Consider the following 19,955-nt stretch of genomic DNA (forward strand, 5'->3'; position numbering starts at 1 on the left):
CAGCTCCCACACCTGTTTAAGCTTATGCTTTCTGACAGCTTTAGAGGCACAATATGGCCCCAGATCTTTGTTTTGAGTACAGTGGGTGGAGGGGGCTTCTTACAAGCCAGGATGCATTAAAAGTTCATGGCAGCTGCCTAGAAGCCACTGCAGTGTTTCTCATTAAAGACAAACTAGTATAAACTCCCTGTTATTTCCAGGAATGTAAGAGTTTTTGATGCTTTCTTTACATCCTATTGTTTCTGAGCTCCAATTAAACAATGCCATATGTAATACTCCCCAAGTCCCTAAGAAAGAGGTCATCTGAATGATTTGGGATGGTCTAATTTTTTTTTACAAAACTACACACAAGTTTCTAAGAAATTTTAATTTGCAGGCAGTAATTCCTGTTGTGATACCCTGGGGCCACATGCTGGATTTTAGTTGGCAAAGGATTTATTATATAGTTTTTGTCTATAGTGTCCTCTTTTGCTTGTGAAAGAATACTTCTCCAAATTAATTTTCTATTTTCCCCCCTTTTTAAAAATAAGGACTTTATTGAGATTTGTATACCATAGCAATTTACTCATTTAGGGTGTACAAATCAATGCCTTTTAGTGTATTCACAAAGTCATATAACCATCACCACAGTCAATTTTAGAACATCTTTTCTCTGATGTTCTGATGGCACCCAGAATGTGGTTTCCAGTGCCATTCTCCAATAAAAGATCCTAGAGTTCCTTGGGAAAATGACTGATTCTAGGGCTGGGCAGGAAATATATTCTATATATATAATAATATATAATATATGTGATGAACCTGAAGCATCATACAGTGCCTGGAAGTAAAGAAAGACTAAAACAAACAAAAACAAAACAAAAAAACAAAACTCACCATTCATAGGGGCATGTCAATGGAAAGAGTTTCCAGTGGACAAAGCTAGAAAATTTTGAGCAGGAAAATGTAGGTGTATTGAATTATAACCCAAAACATAGAATATCTATGTGCTCATACTGATATAAAGAATGATAAAATAAATAATTGGGAGGAAAGACAACACTCTATTGCAAAGAATTCCAATTAATTAATATTCTCTATTGATGAGGCATTGTCACCACCTTCCTTTCTAGGCTAGTTTTCCTTTCTTATTTTGAAGTCTCTGTTAAATCCAGTATGCCCTCTCATAGGCAGTTTCTGTTTCTTTCTTTGTTCCCTGGTATGGTATCGGTCTTAATTTCTTGTTTCCTTCCATGTCTCATAATACTTTGTTGAAAACTGGACATTTTTAGGAATATTGATTTCCTGCCCCTCTCTGGAGCTTATTTCTGATGTTGCTTACTTGTTTGTTTGGCTGACCCCTTTCAGCCGTCCTGTATTCCTTGAGAAGCAGGTAAGGGGAGAGGATCTCCCTTCTTGGCCATGCCTGCCTAGAGTGGAGTTTCCATCTCTCTGAGTGCTGGGTCGTGGAAGGAACACAGATGGCTTGTGGCTCAAGTGCTGCAGATTCTTATAATTCTTACCAAGATTTAGTAGAGTTTCTGAAGTAAATGTTTCTTAGTTTGCTGTATACCCTGAGGACAATTTCTGGAGACTTTATGATTGCTTTATAAAATAGTTTTCACTAGTTATGGTTGTTTTGCTGAAGAATGAGTCTATGGAGCTCCATTCACCACCATTTGGAAAGTGGAACTCCTCTTTTCTTGCCCTGAATCCAAACCATTTGATCATCCCAGGATGCACAGTGGATTGTTTCTAGGACCCCGTGGAATACAAAATCACTGGATGCTCAAGTCTCTTGTATAAAATGCTGTAGTTATTCACATATAATCTACACTGCTGCTGCTACTGCTAAGTCGCTTCAGTCGTGTCCGACTCTGTGCGACCCCATAGACGGCAGCCTGCCAGGCTCCGCCATCCCCAGGATTCTCCAGGCAAGAACACTGGAGTGGGTTGCCATTTCCTTATCCAGTGCATCAAAGTGAAAGGTGAAAGTGAAGCCGTTCAGTCCTGTCCAACTCTGAGCGACCCCATGGACTGCAGCCTATCAGGCTCCTCCGTCCATGGGATTTTCCAGGCAGAAGTACTGGAGTGGGTTGCCATTGCCTTCTCCATAATCTACATACATCCTCCTAAATATTAATACTTTAACCATCTCTAGGTTATTTATAATATCTAATAAAGTAAATGCTATGTAAATTTTCAGTTAATGGCTAATACAAGTTTTGCTTTGGGGAACTTTCTGAAATTTTAAAAAAATATTTTTGATTATAGTTTGTTCCACAAATGTGGAATCTGTGGATATGAAGAGCTGAGTATATTTTCATGAACTCTCTGGTGTTTAAGAAGCTGTCTTCTCACCTGATATGAATCCAGATTTTCTGTATGACAGTCTCTCAAGAGTTGAATGGGGCTAACTTTCCTACAAAGAGAAATGGACCAAGATCTGAGGCCAGGTTCTGCGATGTCTACCCAGATTGATGTGATTAATCTGCACAATATTCCCAACACCCCATGTTCAGTGATTGAATTTCCAGCGAAGAGCTGTAAGGTTGGGAATTCAGTGATAGCAACCCGTTTGACTGAAGTCAGACCTCAAAACACTCTTTCCCATGTTCAGTTCAGTTCAGTTCAGTTTCTCAGTTGTGTCTGACTCTTTGCGACCCCAGGAATCACAGCATGCCAGGCCTCCCTGTCCATCACCAACTCCCGGAGTTCACTCAGACTCACGTCCATCGAGTCAGTGATGCCATTCAGCCATCTCATCCTCTGTCGTCCCCTTCTCCTCCTGCCCCCAATCCCTCCCAGCATCAGAGTCTTTTCCAATGAGTCAACTCTTCTCATGAGGTGGCCAAAGTACTGGAGTTTCAGCTTCAGCATCATTCCTTCCAAAGAAATCCCAGGGCTGATCTCCTTCAGAATGGACTGGTTGGATCTCCTTGCAGTCCAAGGGACTCAAGAGTCTTCTCCAACACCACAGTTCAAAAGCATCGATTCTTCGGCACTCAGCCTTCTTCACAGTCCAACTCTCACATCCATACATGACCACTGGAAAAACCATAGCCTTAACTAGACAGACCTTTGTTGGCAAAGTAATGTCTCTGCTTTTTAATATGCTATCTTGGTTGGTCATAACTTTTCTTCAAAGGAGTAAGTGTCTTTTAATTTCATGGTGGCAGTCACCATCTGCAGTGATTTTGGAGCCCAAAAAAGTAAAGTCTGACACTGTTTCCACTGTTTCCCCATCTATTTGCCATGAAGTGATGGGACCAGATGCCATGATCTTCGTTTTCTGAATGTTGAACTTTAAGCCAACTTTTTCACTCTCCTCTTTCACTTTCATCAAGAGGCTTTTTAGTTCCTCTTCACTTTCTGCCATAAGGGTGGTGTCATCTGCATATCTGAGGTTATTGATATTTCTCCCGGCAATCTTGATTCCAGCTTGTGCTTCTTCCAGTCACCCTGCTTATTTCCCACGTTAACCAACTAAATTAATGAGCCATTTTTTGGTATAGACCATATAACACAGGATGATTTTGTATAGTACATGAGTGACTTTTTTGGGGGTTGATTATTTATAGGTTTACTAGGAAAAACAGAGATAAAAAGATGAATAAATGTTAATATAAATACGGATTTATAGTGTTTCCGAGAAGATAGGTGAAAGATTCAGGGCAGGCGGCAAATACAGTAATGTTTCCCTCTCAGAAATAAATAAATCCATTTAGACTCCGTGCCTTTCCAAGAAAGTGGAAAGTCTCTGATAGTACTTTTCTTTCTGTTTTATTGTTTCAGTGCTCAAATTAAGGAGTGCCATGTCCATATATTATTATTCTCCAAGGCCCTACAAAATTTGCATGAGAGTATACATTATAAAAATGATATATGAACATACACAAAGCATATCAAAATTGTAACTTCACAATGTTGCTGCTTAGACAAGTCTAAAATAGCTATTTATTATACTTTCATCAAAGTAAGCCAATTTAACAGTAATTCAAGAACACAGCCAAAATTGTAAAGGCGGTATGAAAATGACTGAATTTTGAAAAGTAAAATACAAACATTATGTAAAAATTTTACATGATAGCAACTCTGTTAGATGCAGAAATAAATTGGTCATTTTGTTAAAAGCATGGCAAGAAGATGCATTCAAGAATTCTCTCTGCTGGTAGATACACTGGACAGCTTAAAAAAGAGGGTCCTCAGTTCGATCCTGGGTTGCAAAGATCCCCTGGAGAATGGATTGGCTACCCACTCCAGTATTCTGGCTTGGAGAATTCTGTGGACTATACAGTCCATGGGGTCACACAGAGTCAGACACGACCGAGCGACTTTCACTCCAGACAGACAAAAGGGAAAGATAATGGCTTCTCTTCCTCCACGCACACCACCTTTTCATTTGAAACTTCAGGTATGGCTAATCTTTTCCTTTTCATGCTTTGCAGAGCACCACAAGGATTAGCTTGAACTAGCTGATAGCTGCAGAGAAGGCAATGGCACCCCACTCCAGTATTCTTGCCTGGAAAATCCCATGGACGGAGGAGCCTGGTAGGCTGCAGTCCATGGGGTTGCTAAGAGTCGGACACGACTGAGCGACTTCACTTTCACCTTTCACTTTCATGCATTGGAGAAGAAAATGGCAACCCACTCCAATGTTCTTGCCTGGAGAATCCCAGGGATGGGGGAGCCTGGTGGGCTGCTGTCTATGGGGTCGCACAGAGTTGGACACGACTGAAGCGACTTAGCAGCAGTAGCAGCAGCAGCTGATAGCTGATTTAACTTAAAAATGAAGCATCCGTAGGCCTCTGGTGAATGATACAGTCAGCAGGATATAGGTGAGTGAAGAGGGAACTGGCAGAGCTCCAGTTCAGAAGGACCCAAAGCTTCTGGTCAGTTGCTGATAATATCATTTCCAAATTGAAGAGCAACCTTCCTGTGAGCATTCTTGTGGGCTGGTAGACAGCTAGACCACTTCTGTAATATATTAACTCAAAGCATTATTTTCTGGTTGTCATCTCTTTTGTTGTCAACAGCTGGTCCTAAAGTCATTTTCAAGTTTATGAATATGTCAGAACAGGTAATGAAGGAAATAGTTAATATTCCAGTTCTACACGTCTCCTGGCAGCCTTACTCCTGGCTTCCCGATGACAGGGAATGTAAACGTTGTGTCTCTCCAGTGCCTATGAGCCTGGTCAATGTCACCTCTTCTTCCTGCTCCTCCCCTGAGAAGAGCATCAAGTTCAAGTAAATGGACACACTGGATCCCAAAGCCCCCCACTAAAGGAAATCAAAGGTGCTGCTGAAAACCAAGTGTAAGCAAACCTCATCAAGAAATGACTTCTCCCCCTCCTCTCCCCCTCATTCCATCAGCCCCGATGCATCTGTATCTCGCTTAACCAGTTTTATCAGTGAGCTTCTAAGTGGCAGCACTAACTGACATGGCTTTTGCTTCCTTGTGTTGCCCTTGCAGAAGATCTAAGTGAGTGGGCAGAGTAAGGATACAGAGTGGAGAAATCAAAGAGATTTCTTGGGTCTGGAAAGTTCTTGGCATAGGGAAGGACTGGCCACAATTATTATGATTAATTATAATCATGTATCATAATAATTATGATATATCTGTGTGGTACTAATATGTGTGATACAGCACACATCCTGTGGGCCTCCTTGAGTCTCCTGGCCTCACCTGTCCCCTGGTCCCTCAGCTCCTGGACTGAAGGCAGGGCGTGGGGAAAAGGGGGCGTATCGGTGCAGGACTCATGCTTCCCTCTGTGTTGTGTTTAGCCCTTCCCCCACTTCTGATCCCATAAATGCCACTCCTTAAGTTACCAGATCTGCTTCTCCAAAAGAGGTCTGCTGCCAGAAGTGTCCAGGGGACCCAGCCCAGAAATATAGGGATGTTAACTCCCAGGGATCTTCCCAGGTAGCGTGAGTGGTAAAGAACCCACCTGCCAACGCAGAAGACCTAAGAGACACAGGTTCAGAACCCTGGGTCAGGAAGATCCCCTGGAGGAGGGCATAGCAACCCACTCCAGTATTCTTTCCTGGAGAATTCCATGGACAGAGAAGCCTGGCAGGTTATAGTCCATAGGGTTGCAGTTGGAGATGACTGATGTGACTTGGCATGTACCCACATAACTCCCATGGCCTTCACGTTGATAAATGGGAAGGGAAAGGCAGAAAGGAGTCAGCAGCAGGACATTGTTCTGAGTCTCACACAGTTTACCAGAGACATTCTGCACCTGCCCAGAAGCTGGCTGTGTCTCTTCTTGGGTCATGTGACTCAGTGGACAGCGCAGCAACGCAGGCCCTGGCCTGGCCTCCTAGCCTTCCCTCCCTGCCTTTCCATCATTCTTGCTCCCCATGATTGTCCTTCCCAGTAAAGTGTGAGCACTTAAACCTAGCCCCACACCCCGTGTTCTGCCTTTTTATCTCTACAAATGTTTGGTCTTTGCCAAAGCATGAGATCACTTCTCTCTCTGTCTTTTCCCTTCAAACAAATGCCAGAGATGGGATGGTGGCAGCTCTTAGGTACACTTTTTAAATTCCTGTCTTTAATTTGCTGGCCTAATGTTCCAATTAATTTTGATCCTTGATTTTGTGTTTTCTTTTTTCTCTGCCTGGCAAAATTTGACTTACCCTTCGAAGCCCAGCGAAATGCCATCTTCCGGGTGACACCTTTCTTGCCACTTGGCCCATGCCTGCCTTGTCAGTCTGTGCTGTTGCAAGCCAGATGGAATAAAGACTGTACCCCTGCTTCCTAAAGGATGGAAGCCCTGTTCTTGGTTCTTGAATACACTGTAACCATAAGTTTCCTCCACCCACTCGAAGTCTTACTGACTTTATCTCCAGGACTGGCCTGTAAAAGGTGTTCAGAAATGTTTGCTGAGTGAAGGTGGTTTGAGCTCTTTTTGCATCCAGCACCGTTGCCTCCATTAGCTCAGACAGGCCTGCCCACCCTGGATAGGACAGGGGCTTCCTAGTCTCCACACTGCCCGTCTTCTCTGACAATGCAATCTGCTCAAACCAGCACCCTGCTCTTCTAAAAACTGTATTCTCTCACCCCTAGATCTCCAGTTATTGTTCAGTTGTGTCTGACTCTTTGCAGCCCCATGGACTGTAACCCTCCAGGCTCCTCTGTTCATGGAATTTCCAGGCTAGAATACTGGATCTCTAGAGCCTACAGAAAAAAAAAAAAAAAAAAAAGATAATCTAGCATAGAAATAATATAAGTACACAAAACCCAGACAGACAGTAATAGCCCTTAATAAATGTTAGACACATTATCTCTGATGTAAAAAGATACTGGTGTTCGAGGTCTATGCCAACATAACTCTTAAATCCCCAAACCCCCAAACAAGCTCTCCATTCTGCTCAGGCTTGGCTCCTCTCCCTGCCCCAGGCTGCTCAGCAGTCCTCTGTAACTCAGGACTCCTCTGCCTCGATCCCAATCCTGTCTGTTTTCCAATCTCCCACCTTCACAGATGCTAGTGGAGTTGCTATAACCAGACAGATCCCTCCTTATCTCAACTTTTATAAATACCACTTTCTCAGCCTGAGATCTGATTGTCTAAGGCTTTTCCCATTTCTTTCCTCAATAAGATTACAAACTTTCCAAGGTCAGGACTCACATTCAAAACTTCTTCAGAAATACACCTGGGCCAGGAAAGAGTCAGCAAATATTGGCCAGTTGATTCATTGCTATAGAAATTAATCTGACCAAGCCAGGCAGAAGAAGTTAACAATCAGCTACAGCCTGATGGTTAGAAGGTATCGTTGGATTTTAAAAAAGGAATTTTCTGTTATTTTTCCCTATGTCAGCAGAGAAGGAAAAAAAAAACCACAGCACGCATTTTCTAGAGAAGAAAACACCACTATACGTTATAATAGTTCATTAAAGCATTCTTCTGCTCCTTTTCCAAACATACGCTATGAATCTTCATAGCAGTCAGGGTACATTTTTTTCCAATTAATTTTTTTCTTTTGCTTTCCTGGCAGTTTTTCTCATAGCTATTTTTCTAAGTCAAACCCTTTAATTAAAGTTGGAATGAAAAGTCTGATTAAAATCTAAATTGGCTCAAGGAGCTGTGATCTTCTGGTCTGTTCTTTGCACTCACATAATTTATGTCCCAAATTGCTACATTAGGACTTACAGTCCACTATCCTTACTTAAAAGGTTTAAAAGGCCTGGAGCTTTGAACCAAATAATCCTAATTTGGGAGCCATTGTATACTCAAAGTCAAGAGTTTCAAGACTAACAATAGGTTATGGAGTGAGTTTCCAAAATAATTTAATTTTTGATCAATTCCGAATAATAGACATACAGCTTCTTTCATATTGGTTGCCTTTCACACCCTAACCTGTTACTTAAATGTCCAGTGAAAAAAGTGAAAGTGTTAAGTCAGTTGTATCTGACTCTTTGTGACCCCATGGATGATAGCCCACCAGGTTTCTCTGTCCATGGAATTCTCCAGGCAAGAATACTGGAGTGGATAGCCATTCCCTTTTCCAGGGGATCTTCCCAACCTGGGGATCGAACTTGGGTCTCCTGCATTGCAAGCAGGTAGATTCTTTACATGTCTAATACTCATTCTAAAACTCATTCTCCGTAATAGATTCTCTGCTACAATCTGGAAGAAACCAACTAACTTTGAATATCTAAATGAATAGTTTAAAAGATAATGACGTGGCTTATCTGGGCTTAACTTTTTCTATTTTTCAGAAATCTCTCTGATGATACATTTCAGAGGTAGGAACTGAAAACCCAGAAAAATTAATGTGTCCAAAAGAAAAAACCCAAACCAAGAAAATACCAAAACCTGAACCACCGAGTAAGTTGATAAATCTGATTCCCATTTAGTGGCTCAGGTGGGTGAATTAACAATTTCATAAAAAATGTATAAGACCATCAGGGAAATCTGAATGAGAACAAAGGCTGGGAGAACAAAGCTAACGAAGATGCTGTGGAGCATTTATGAGGAAGAAATCGAAACTACTCAGGAGGCTTGCTTTTCAAGCTCGGTTCCTGGGGGTCAAACAGGGTAACCAGCTCTAATGCGGTCTCTGCAGATTGAAATTGGCTGCCGCGGGCAGAGGTGACCCCACAGTATCAATTACTTGCTACTACCTGGAAAATTTAATTTCATGCCCAGCAATAGATCTGCTTTCTTCTCCCACATGAATGGCAACTGTCCCCAATTGATAAGAAGAATAACTCATTTCCTCAGAGTCATTAGACTCTAGAAGCTTTTCCATTCAGAAAGGCCTCTGCAGATTGTTGAGTGAAAAGAATAAAAGGGATGTGTTTGCCCTTTTCTTAACCTTTTGAGAGATTGTTTGGTTTCTGATTTGTAGTGGGGTTATTCCAAACTCTTGTGTACAACTGATACTTAGATGAACATTGGTTTCCCCACGCAATTCCTCAAAGAAGATGTCCAGGGATGTTAGCAAACAGAAAAAACAAACAAGAAAACCACAGAAATTGTATTTTCAAACAGCAGGGTTTCTGAAGTGAAATTTGTACTGGGTTTATTTTTGCCTGGAAATATTGTAAAGGTCTAAAAATAATCTCCCCCTCTTCCCCTCCCCAAATCATAGTCTTTGGAAAGATGAGGTAAGAACAGTTTTGCTAATGAGATTAATATTACTCTAGGAAGTTGATAGACATATTTAAAACACACAAACAAAGAACAGACCCTTTCTATGTGGTCTCTCCTCCACTCACCTGAATCTGGATATAAGCTACAAGAGTGAGAAGGCAAAACTGCCAGACATCCTTAAACATAAATGACCAAAGGAACCCTTTTTGAAAGGATCATATAAATGTTCTTCATTTTTGATACCTTTGTTCCCCTGGCCTTAATTCTAATTAAAAAACTTTCCTAATGGTTTCATCAGCATTGCAAAGAAAGAATAAAATTATAACTCAATTAAATAGCCATGTATATTCTACAAATTTAATTTCTTTTTAAAATTTTATTTATTTTAATTGGAGGCAATTCTTCCTTTCCAAATCCTTTACAATATTGTGGTGGTTTTTGCTGTACATTAACATGAGTCAGCCCTGGGTGTACATGTGTTTCCCATCCTGAACCCCCCTCCCACGTCCCTCCCCATCCCATCCCTCAGGGTCATCCCAGTGCACCAGCCCTGAGCACCCTGTCTCATGCATGGAACCTGGACTGGCGATCTGTTCACATATGATAATATACATGTTTCAATGCTATTCTCTCAAATCATCTCACCCTCGCCATCTCCCACAGAGTCCAAAAGACTGTTCTATACATCTGTGTCTCTTTTGCTGTCTCGCATATAGGGTCATCGTTACCATCTTTCTAGATTCCATATATATGTGTTAGTATACTGTATTGGTGTTTCTCTTTCTGACTTACTTCGCTCTGTATAATAGGCTCCAGTTTCTTTTAAGGCAGAAATGAAAAATTAACATTATTAATTGGTATTTCTTGTAGATTATGTGTAAGGGCATGCTTGCACACACATATACACACACACAAAACACAACACTAACCACATAGCAATGCGTGTGAACAGAAATTTTAGCCCAGCTTGCCTGTAATAGAGTCACTGGAGAGCACAAAATGGACCTCACATGCAATTCTTCCTTTCCAAATCACCCTGCCAATTCTCGTTAATAAAACCAAATCTACCCAGGCCATAAAATGATGAAAGGGAAAGACAGCAGCCAGGGCTTTAGGTGTTAGGCATCTCAGTAGGTGGGGAAATGATGGGGGAAGTGAGGATAGATAAAGAGGTAGGTGAGAATTGCTTCTTCTCTGGCCATTAGTTCCAAGAACAATGCCCCTTCTGAGAAGAGGTGCCATTGTCAGAGGAAGCGGCAAATATTTCCTGCTGAGGGTCAGAGGTCTTCAATTTATTCCATCCTTTTTGATACAAAGGCCATAGTCTACCTTCTCCCCATGCTAAGAAATAAATGAACTCACTATCCATGTGTTGCTTTTGACTGCTATTGTAACTATTTAAATGGTTTTTAAGTGTAAGTTGAGTAAAAAAAAATCTCAAAACAAAAACTAACATAAAAAAATTTTTTTTAAAAAGGAAGAGAAGGGAAATTACATATCTTGCTTCTTTAGATCTACACAAAGAAAAAGAAATTAAAGATTTTTAGCATAGCTCCCTTGTTATTCAAAATGAGAAACTGGACTGAAAAAGCAAAGTGATTTGCCCCAGTTCATATAGCTTCTTAGAGTCAAAGTGTTATTAAAATCCAAGTGTGTTTAATCTGGGACAATTTGAACATCAAAATAAGTGATTGTAGTACATTATAACCCACTGAATAAACATGAATTTGAGTAAACTCTGGGAGTCGGTGATGGACAGGGAAGCTTGGCAAGCTGCAGTTCATGGGGTCGCAAAGAGTCAGACATGACTAAGCGACTGAACTGAACTGAATAAAATGAAAATCTTGATTCTATATTGATATGAAAAAATAAATAGAAAAGAAGGAGAAGTTCTCTTTAACTAGAATGGCAACTTGTAAATACAGAAGAAATGATTGATTTGTAAAGTTATCAATGGATGGTAAAATTAGAAAGTGGAAGTCTTGATGAGAAACAAGTTATCTACATAGTCTAAAAGGATGTTACCACAAGTTACATATTAATTACAAAGGGGAGACAGTAACCTTATAGTGGAGAAACCTGGTGAGCAATAACCAATAACCAAGTGACAGAAGTAACATCAGAACACTGGGATAAACTGACATGTCCCTTCTGATATGATTACCGAGGGACAACATCACTTCTGTGGAACTCCTGCAAGGCAGCGTCCCCAGAATCTAATCATAAGGAAACAGTCAGACAAATCCAAAGTGATTAAGGTGAAGGAGGACCATGTTGATGCAACTGACAAAACTTACTTGTCTTAGATGATTGTATTCTATCAATGTTATTTTTTAAAAGATTTTGCTCATTGCACTATGAAAAAGAGAACATTTTTATTAGGAAAGAGACACTAACATTTTTTTTAGTGTAAATAAATAAATTCATGCATGCATGCTTAGTCGCTTCAGTCCTGTCCAACTCCTTGCTACCTCATGGACTGTAGCCTGCCAGGCTCCTCTGTCCATGGGATTTCCCAGGCAAGAATACTGGAGTGGGTTGCCATTTCATTCTCCAAAATAAATAAATATTTACTCTAAAATAGTTTAGGGGGAAATGCATATCTTGTGTGTATAGATACAAAAAGTATGTGTGTATATATATATAGTATATATAATTATATATCACAGACAGATAGATGATAGAATAGTAAAACAAATGAGGCAAAATGCAAACTGGTGAATATGTGTAAAGAATAAACATAATTCTATGCACTGTTTTTTTGACTTTTCTCTAAATTTAACATGTTATCAAAATAAGGAGTAACATTAAAAAAAACAACAAGAACAATAGATCTCTTGACTCCAGGACAAAGGCTACTTTGACACATTTAGGAACCAAAATCTTTTAAGATCCTGATGGTTTGCATTTATGTAACATAACTGTCTTAGTCAGTCAGGCTGCAATAACAAACTACCATAGATGATGTAGCTTAAACAACAGAGATTTATTTCTCACTGTTGTGAAAGGTAGGAGTCCCAAGATCAAGATCTCAGCAGATCTGGACACTCTTCCTGGCTTGCAGATGGTTGTCTTCTTGTATCCTCAGCTAGTGGAGAGGACGGAGTGAGAGCAAGCTCTTGTTTCTCTTCTTATACAGGCACTAACCCCATTCATGAGAGCTCTACCCTCAGACCTAATCTGCTGCCAAAGGCCCACTTTCCAATATCATCACATGGGGCTTAGGATATCAACATATGAATTTGGGGACACAAATTCATATTTAGTGCATAGCTGAGTAACTAACCCTTACCAGGCTGGCCTGGTGAGCAGATTCCTGTCTCTAGTCAGCATGCTATTCATTGCATGGGATCAGGCCTCCAAGATGGTCCTGACACACTGACTCTGAGCAGCTGTAATTCCTATTTGGCACAGGTTTAATTCAGAGCTCTGGGCTACCAAAGGTCTATCATCAGTCCTTGACGTATAGCTTCATGTTGGTCCCATGCTTCTGCTCTCACCCGTCTAACCATGGTGCTGCCTCTGGGCTATAACATTCGAAGGTGTGGGGGTGGCAGCAGAAGCCCTACTGGCACACGAGGCAGCCACCCCAGCCTGAATGCCACTAATCATATCGTTCCCTAGGATGCGCACAACTCTGTCCACAATGGCTTTCAAGACCTTTGCTCCATGATGCCAACAGACCTTTCCAATGACGACCTCATGTTCTCCCGGGGTGGGTCTTAATCCCTGTCAGATAGTTGGTGGACATTCTTCTAGCTGCCCAGAAGCCCCACCCATTGTCCCTACTGATGGAGCTGTGTGGAAGTCAGGAGTGCAGTCAGCATTGAAAGATCACAATCTATAATAGCACTGCTCACGGCCTAAAGAGTTCAGAAGAAGGTATGCTAGGAAGTTGTGCTGTTCTTTGTTATTGCTATAAAATTCTAGAGAGTAAATTTACATTGATCAGAAATTAAATCATTGTTCATATAGTCCTATATACTCTGGGCAAAACTTGCATCTGCAGTCATCATGAATGAAGCCCAGTAACACATTTTGAGAGTATCACTGGAAGCCAGTATTCACAAACAGCCAGAATAAGAGTGGCATTGTCATGAAGGAAGATGTCAGTAGTGTTAAGTCAGCAGTACAGGGAATGGCTGCTGCTGCTGCTGCTGCTAAGTCGCTTCAGTCGTGTCTGACTCTGTGCCTCCCCATGGATGGCAGCCCACCAGGCTCCCCTGTCCCTGGGATTCTCCAGGCAAGAATACTGGAGTGGGTTGCCATTTCCTTCTCCAATGCATGAAAGTGAAAAGTAAAAGTGAAGTCGCTCAGTCATGTCCGACTCTTAGCGACCCCATGGACTGCAGCCCACCAGGCTCCTCCATCCATGGGATTTTCCAGGCAAGAGTAGTGGAGTGGGGTGCCATTGCCTTCTCCACAGGAAATGGCAGAGGCAGGCAAATCTAAATTTCTTCAATACAAACAGGTTCTGAAGAGCCATGACTTCTTCTGTAATAATAGCATTGACACCATTTTCTTTGGTGACAGATATGAAATTAGTCATAAATAGAGCATTTGAGAATAAAGAAGACAAAGAGTTCCTGGGCTTGAATAGGAAAAGCTGGTTCATGAACACTGTGAAGAATCCTTATGTGCAGGTATTGAACAATCAGCAAATGCATGAGGACTCTCTTATGTCTATTGTTCCAAATCTTCATTGATAAATCACTGTACCTCACACGAGCCTATGAATTTTGTAATATACAGACGTGTATTTTAAATTGAAGAATAGTCGATTTACAATGTTGTGTTAGTTTCAGGTGTATAGCATAGTGATTCATATGTATGTGTATCCATATTCTTTTTGTAATATATATGTATTTGTAATATAACGTTTTATAATATATTTTTACATTAAGTTGTTTACATAGATAAGGGCTCCATATAATCTGGGGGTGCCCTGACTCTGGTGATATCCTTCTTTGATGGTAATAATTTAAGAAGGGTTACTATGAGAGTTCTCAAGAATTTGTAGAGCCTCTCTGGGCCTCAGTTTTTTCACCTAGTTAATGGAAACAGTGTCAGACTTTATTTTTTTGGGCTCCAAAATCACTGCAGATGGTGAGTGCAGCCATGAAATTAAAAGACGCTTACTCCTTGGGAGGAAAGTTATGACCAACCTAGATAGCATATTCAAAAGCAGAGACATTACTTTGCCAACAAAGGTCCATCTAGTCAAGGCTATGGTTTTTCCAGTGGTCATGTATGGATGTGAGAGTTGGACTGTGAAGAAGGCTGAGTGCCGAAGAATTGATGCTTTTGAACTGTGGTGTTGGAGAAGACTCTTGAGAGTCCCTTGGACTGCAAGGAGATCCAACCAGTCCATCCTAAAGGAGATCAGTCCTGGGTGTTCTTTGGAAGGAATGATGCTAAAGTTGAAACTCCAGTACTTTGGCCACCTCATGCGAAGAATTGACTCATTGGAAAAGACTCTGATGCTGGGAGGGATTGGGGGCAGGAGGAGAAGGGGATGACAGAGGATGAGATGGCTGGATGGCATCACTGACTTGATGGACTTGGGTTGGGTGAACTCCGGGAGTTGGTGATGGACAGGGAGGCCTGGTGTGCTGCAGTTCATGGGGTGGCAAAGAGTTGGACAAAACTGAGCAACTGAACTGAATGTAGAAGGTTAATTTATTATTTACACTGAGGCTAGAAGCTTATTTATTATTTTACATTGAGAAATATTATTGTCAAGCCCAAGTAGGTAGAGGAATTGGCTGGGCACTCTCTTTATAGACAAGATCCTGGGGAAGCAAAGTTATGGGATCAGAAAAGGGAGAGTTTGTTTATCATGGAAATGTTGAGCCTGGGCATCAGGAATGGACAGCCAAATGTGGGAGGGCACATTGGTATAAACCTTTGATGTGAAAGGGCATGCTTTTTCTAAACAGTGGTAAGAGGGGTGGCACCAGTCTTAAGTTCGGAGTCTGTCTAAAATCATCAAACACGAATGATCAGTCTTCTTGCCTAGTGTGCCCCTCATTTATCTATGTTAACAGTTTTGGGTAGGTTTGCCCTGAAAGGGAGTTAGAGCTACAGGGACCTCATATATTTGTATTGTTATAGACTGACTGTGTTCGCACCAAAATTGTATGCTGAAATCCCAACCCACAATGTTTTGCTATTAGGAGGTGAGGCCTTTGGTGGAGGATTGGGTCATGAGGGCAGAGGTTGAAAGTGATTAGTGCTCTCATATAAGAGACCTCAGGCAGCACCTTCCACTGTATGAGGTTGTAGCAAAAAGATGGTCTTCTCTAAACCAAGAAGTAGGCCTTTAGCAGACACCCTGATCTTGACTTTTCAGCCTCCAGAACTGTGGGAAATAAATTTCTGTTGTTTATAAGCCACTCCATCTGTGACATTTTGTTATAGCGGCCTGAACAGACTGAGATTCTGTTCCTTACCTCTGATACTGTAACTCTCTGCAAGCAAGGTTTCCCTCATTTTTAAGTTCCTGGGTTGCAGCTTATACCTGTCTTGTCAGTGAGGGTTGACCTGTTGCCCTGCACATATGAGCCTGTTAACAATGACTTCAGCTTTATTTTCCAGTTACAGAAATGTTGAGGATAATTGAAATTTATATCCAGCTTGGATGCTTTTTTCCTTTGACTCACTAGAGATATCTCTGATGCCTATACGCTTAACCAGGAGGGCTGAAACGCTTCTTCCTCCCATGCTATTTTCATAGCACATACCTTTAGGAAAATTTCTTTTCCATTGTCCATATTTTACAGTTCTGTTTCCTCTTCTAAACTATGAGCTCATGAAGGTATAAACCAGGCTTGACCCACTTTTGGATTTCCTGGAGACAGTGTAGCGTCAAGATCAAGATCTCAGTTGCTGGAGTCAGACTGCCTAATATGGGGTACGTGCTCCTCCTAATTTCCCTCAGCCTCCATCTTCTCACCTATAAAAAAGGATACTAGTAGTAATTGCCTCCTAGGTTGTTGGGAGGAGTATGGGATGACATAGGTAAAATGCTCAGCATAGCGGCTGCCAGTTAACAATACACACTAAATACTAGCATCTAGTTGGTGCATCAGAGAAGGCAATGGCACCCCACTCTGGTACTCTTGCCTGGAAAATCCCATGGATGGAGGAGCCTGGTAGGCTGCAGTCCATGGGGTCGCTAAGAGTTGGACACGACTGAGCGACTTCACTTTCACTTTTCACTTTCATGCATTGGAGAAGGAAATGGCAACCCACTCCAGTGTTCTTGCCTAGAGAATCCCAGGGACAGGGGAGCCTGGTGGGCTGCCGTCTATGGGGTCGCACAGAGTCGGACAACTGAGGCGACTTAGCAGCAGCCGCAGTTGGTGCACAGAACAGGGTTACTCAAAGGAATGTGTTCTGAGTGAATGAATGCAACTGAATCAGTGAACTGAAGTCACAAATAGAGCTCCCCAATTACAAAACGGGTCCTCATGATACACAAAGACATTTACTAATGTGACTGCAACAGAAGGGCAAATTCTGAGACTATATGGATGGATAGATGAATCACTGGGTTTCTTGAAATTTCCAGCATCTCTTTCTTTGCCCAAAGGCAACGTTCCTCAGAAATCCCCTGAGAAAGACCCACCCCCACTAGATGACAGAATCAATCTGTGAAGAAGAGACATTAGCCATCCCCATTTAATTCAAAAGTGGGAGGTTTAGACCCAGAGGGCTCCTGAGTCTTCTGAAGTTTAAAGAATAATATTCTTCCTGGTTTTCTGCCACTCCAATGAAAAAGTCAGGGCTCCTCTGCTTGGGGGGGTGGGGGTGGGGTGGGGGGTGGTGGGCAGGAGACACACAGTGGTGAATGCCTTCATCTTTAAGGTCCCAGGTTCATTACAAAGTTTCCAGGCCCTTTTTTTTTTGGTGGTGGGGAGGGAGTGTTCTTAAAAGGGCTATTTCATTGCATATGCACTGGCATGTTTCACCGTGACAGGTAGACACATCTTAAAGCAAATACAATTCAAAACAAACAGAGTTGGTAAGAACTGGTTTCTTATATGAACTCATCGAGTCCATCCCCTTGTGAAGGAGAATCAAATCTCCAGGTAGAAGACCAAATACTTGATCCTTTCCAGAAGGCCATGTGGATTTTACTTTTTTTCCTTCCATCACTGATATGATCTCAAAAAACCACATCACCCTGGCTCACAGGAGGAGCTAGGCCTTGCTTTGCTAAGAAATTGCTTGTTGTTAGTGAGGGCCTGAGCCTCATGAATGAAGAGATTTTTCAACCATGTGGCTGTACTCGTGTCTGGTTTCCTGTCAAGCTTGCTCTCTCAGCGCCCACCTCACCAGACTCTTATGCTGACCAAATGAGACATACGTAACAGGGGGTTGAAAACCACTGCAAGTTCTATGTAGATGTGATCTGTGCCCATTTTTCAGGGCATTGCTAACTCATGATCCTTAATCTCAAAGAGCTCTACAGTTTAAATAAGTTTATGATCTGTACACAGGTTTTGCCTGCGTGTGTGATCCTGGGAATTTAAGTTGGCTTGGGTGACAGCTCGTGTGCATGGAGAGAGAAGATGAGGAGAGAAGGCACTGGACAAGGGAGCCTGGAGTTCAGAGGAGCAGGTTCCTGTGTAACCCAAGTCTCCTAAGCCCCATGAACAAACCTATACCAAGGGTTTTCCTTCGTGGTCCAGTGGTTGAGAATCTTCCTGCCAATGCAAGGGACACAGGTTGATTCCTGGTCTGGGAAGATTCCACATGCCTCAGAGGCAATTAGACCCATGGGCTGCAACAACTGAAACCTACAACGACTTGAGCCTGTGCTTTGCAGCCAGAGAAGCCCCTGAAATGAGAAGCCTGCGTGCTACTACAGAGACAGGCCCCCTACTCACTGCAATTAGCGAAAGCCCGAGAGCAGTAATGAAGACCCAGTGTAGCCAAAAATAAACACATAAATAGAATTTATTTAAAAAAAAAAAAAAAACAACCTATGCCAAGACCAGCCCCTTTTGATCCCTCTTGTCCACAAAGGGCCCTGGCCCTGTTAAACCCCTTACAGAATTTTCATGTCAATGGCTGTTGCTTCTATGGTGCCATCTCCCACTGGGTACCACCTTGTCATGCCCTGAGCACTGCATGCATGGCCCCACTGCCCAACACATTTCCTCTTGATGTCCCCTTTGAATAACACTCAGTCCAGTGTTATCACACCAAGACTGCCTGAGCCTCTCCATTTTCCAGCATTTCAGAGAAAGACGTCTTTTTTATTTGCTGCCCACGCTATTCCCCACTGAGCCCCACACTGAGTTCAATGGTGCTGCCCCAGGAACAAAACTAAGTGACAGGCTCAGTGTGCACAAAATCACTCTTCCCTGCCCGAGGCTGATGCTGTGCTTCAGGGCTCCCTGGCTATATCCTGCTTTTTCCTCAAGGCTTCTCTCTCTCAGGAGACTTAGCCTCCTATGGTGTGGACTGCAGACTGAATGCTTGTGTCCCCTCTAAATCCCTGTGTTGAAAGCCTACCCCCTCAATGTGATGGTGTTAGGAGATGGGGTCTATGGGAGGTGATTCAGTCATGAGGGTGGAGCCCCTGTGAATGGAATTAGTGCCCTTAGAATAAGAGACTCCAAATCTTGTTCATTCTCTCTGCTCCTGACCAAGTGAGGATATCAGGAGAAGATGGGCCATCTGCAAACCAGGAACAGGGCCCTCACCGGGCACTGGATCTGCCACACCTTGATCCTGGACTTCCCAGCCCCCAGAGCTGTGAGAAATCTGTGTCTGTTGCTTAAGCCTCCTCATCAATGGTGTTCTGCTATAGCAGCCAGAGCTGGCAAAAACTATCCCACTAATTCGTCTTGTTTTTCAGATATCTCCAGAAATGTCTGCATCTTATTTAGACTTAACCTCCTTCTTCCCCTGCTTCACCTCACTTGCTTTATAAAACTCTGCATGTTTTTCTTACATTCATTTATTCCATAGATTTATTTCAAGAGTATTTACTCTATGAAATGGTTTCTCAAGCTATAAAATGAAATTGTATTCCAACTCCAAGCTGTACTAAAAATGTCCTGTAACTTAAAACCCTTAACTAGAGGCACTAGGCTTATGGAAAATTGAGGGACTTGTGACTATAATTTATCATGTATATTCTGTTTTAAGAGATGATTTAAATCCAAACACTGAAATAGATTTAAAGGATTTTATTAAATGTGTTTACTCAAAAATTACACTTTAATGAAACTGCAGTATATATCATTTTAAGCTCCAAATTGCAAAGTAAACAATGAGAAAGTGTGGGTGCTTACCTAGTTCTCCTGGAGGTAAGTTCTGGGAGGACCTGGAAGTTGGCAGAAGCTGGAATAAGAGTGGTTCTGG

General features: G+C 42.0%; 1 long non-coding RNA gene across 2 annotated transcripts in view; it reads left to right on the top strand.

Moving 5' to 3' along the window:
- Window positions 1-19,673, top strand: part of LOC147350534 (uncharacterized) — a 67,752-nt gene extending 48,079 nt beyond the window's left edge. For both annotated transcript variants that reach the window (XR_015148970.1, XR_015148971.1), the window contains exon 3: window positions 18,080-19,673. This is a non-coding gene — a long non-coding RNA (uncharacterized LOC147350534). The remainder of the gene's footprint in view (window positions 1-18,079) is intronic.
- Window positions 19,674-19,955: the final 282 nt, after the last annotated feature.

This window comes from Bos grunniens, chromosome 20 (assembly GCF_055505025.1).
Source record: "Bos grunniens cultivar Pamir isolate PY7600 chromosome 20, Bosgru_T2T1.0, whole genome shotgun sequence".
Lineage (NCBI taxonomy): Eukaryota > Metazoa > Chordata > Mammalia > Artiodactyla > Bovidae > Bos > Bos grunniens.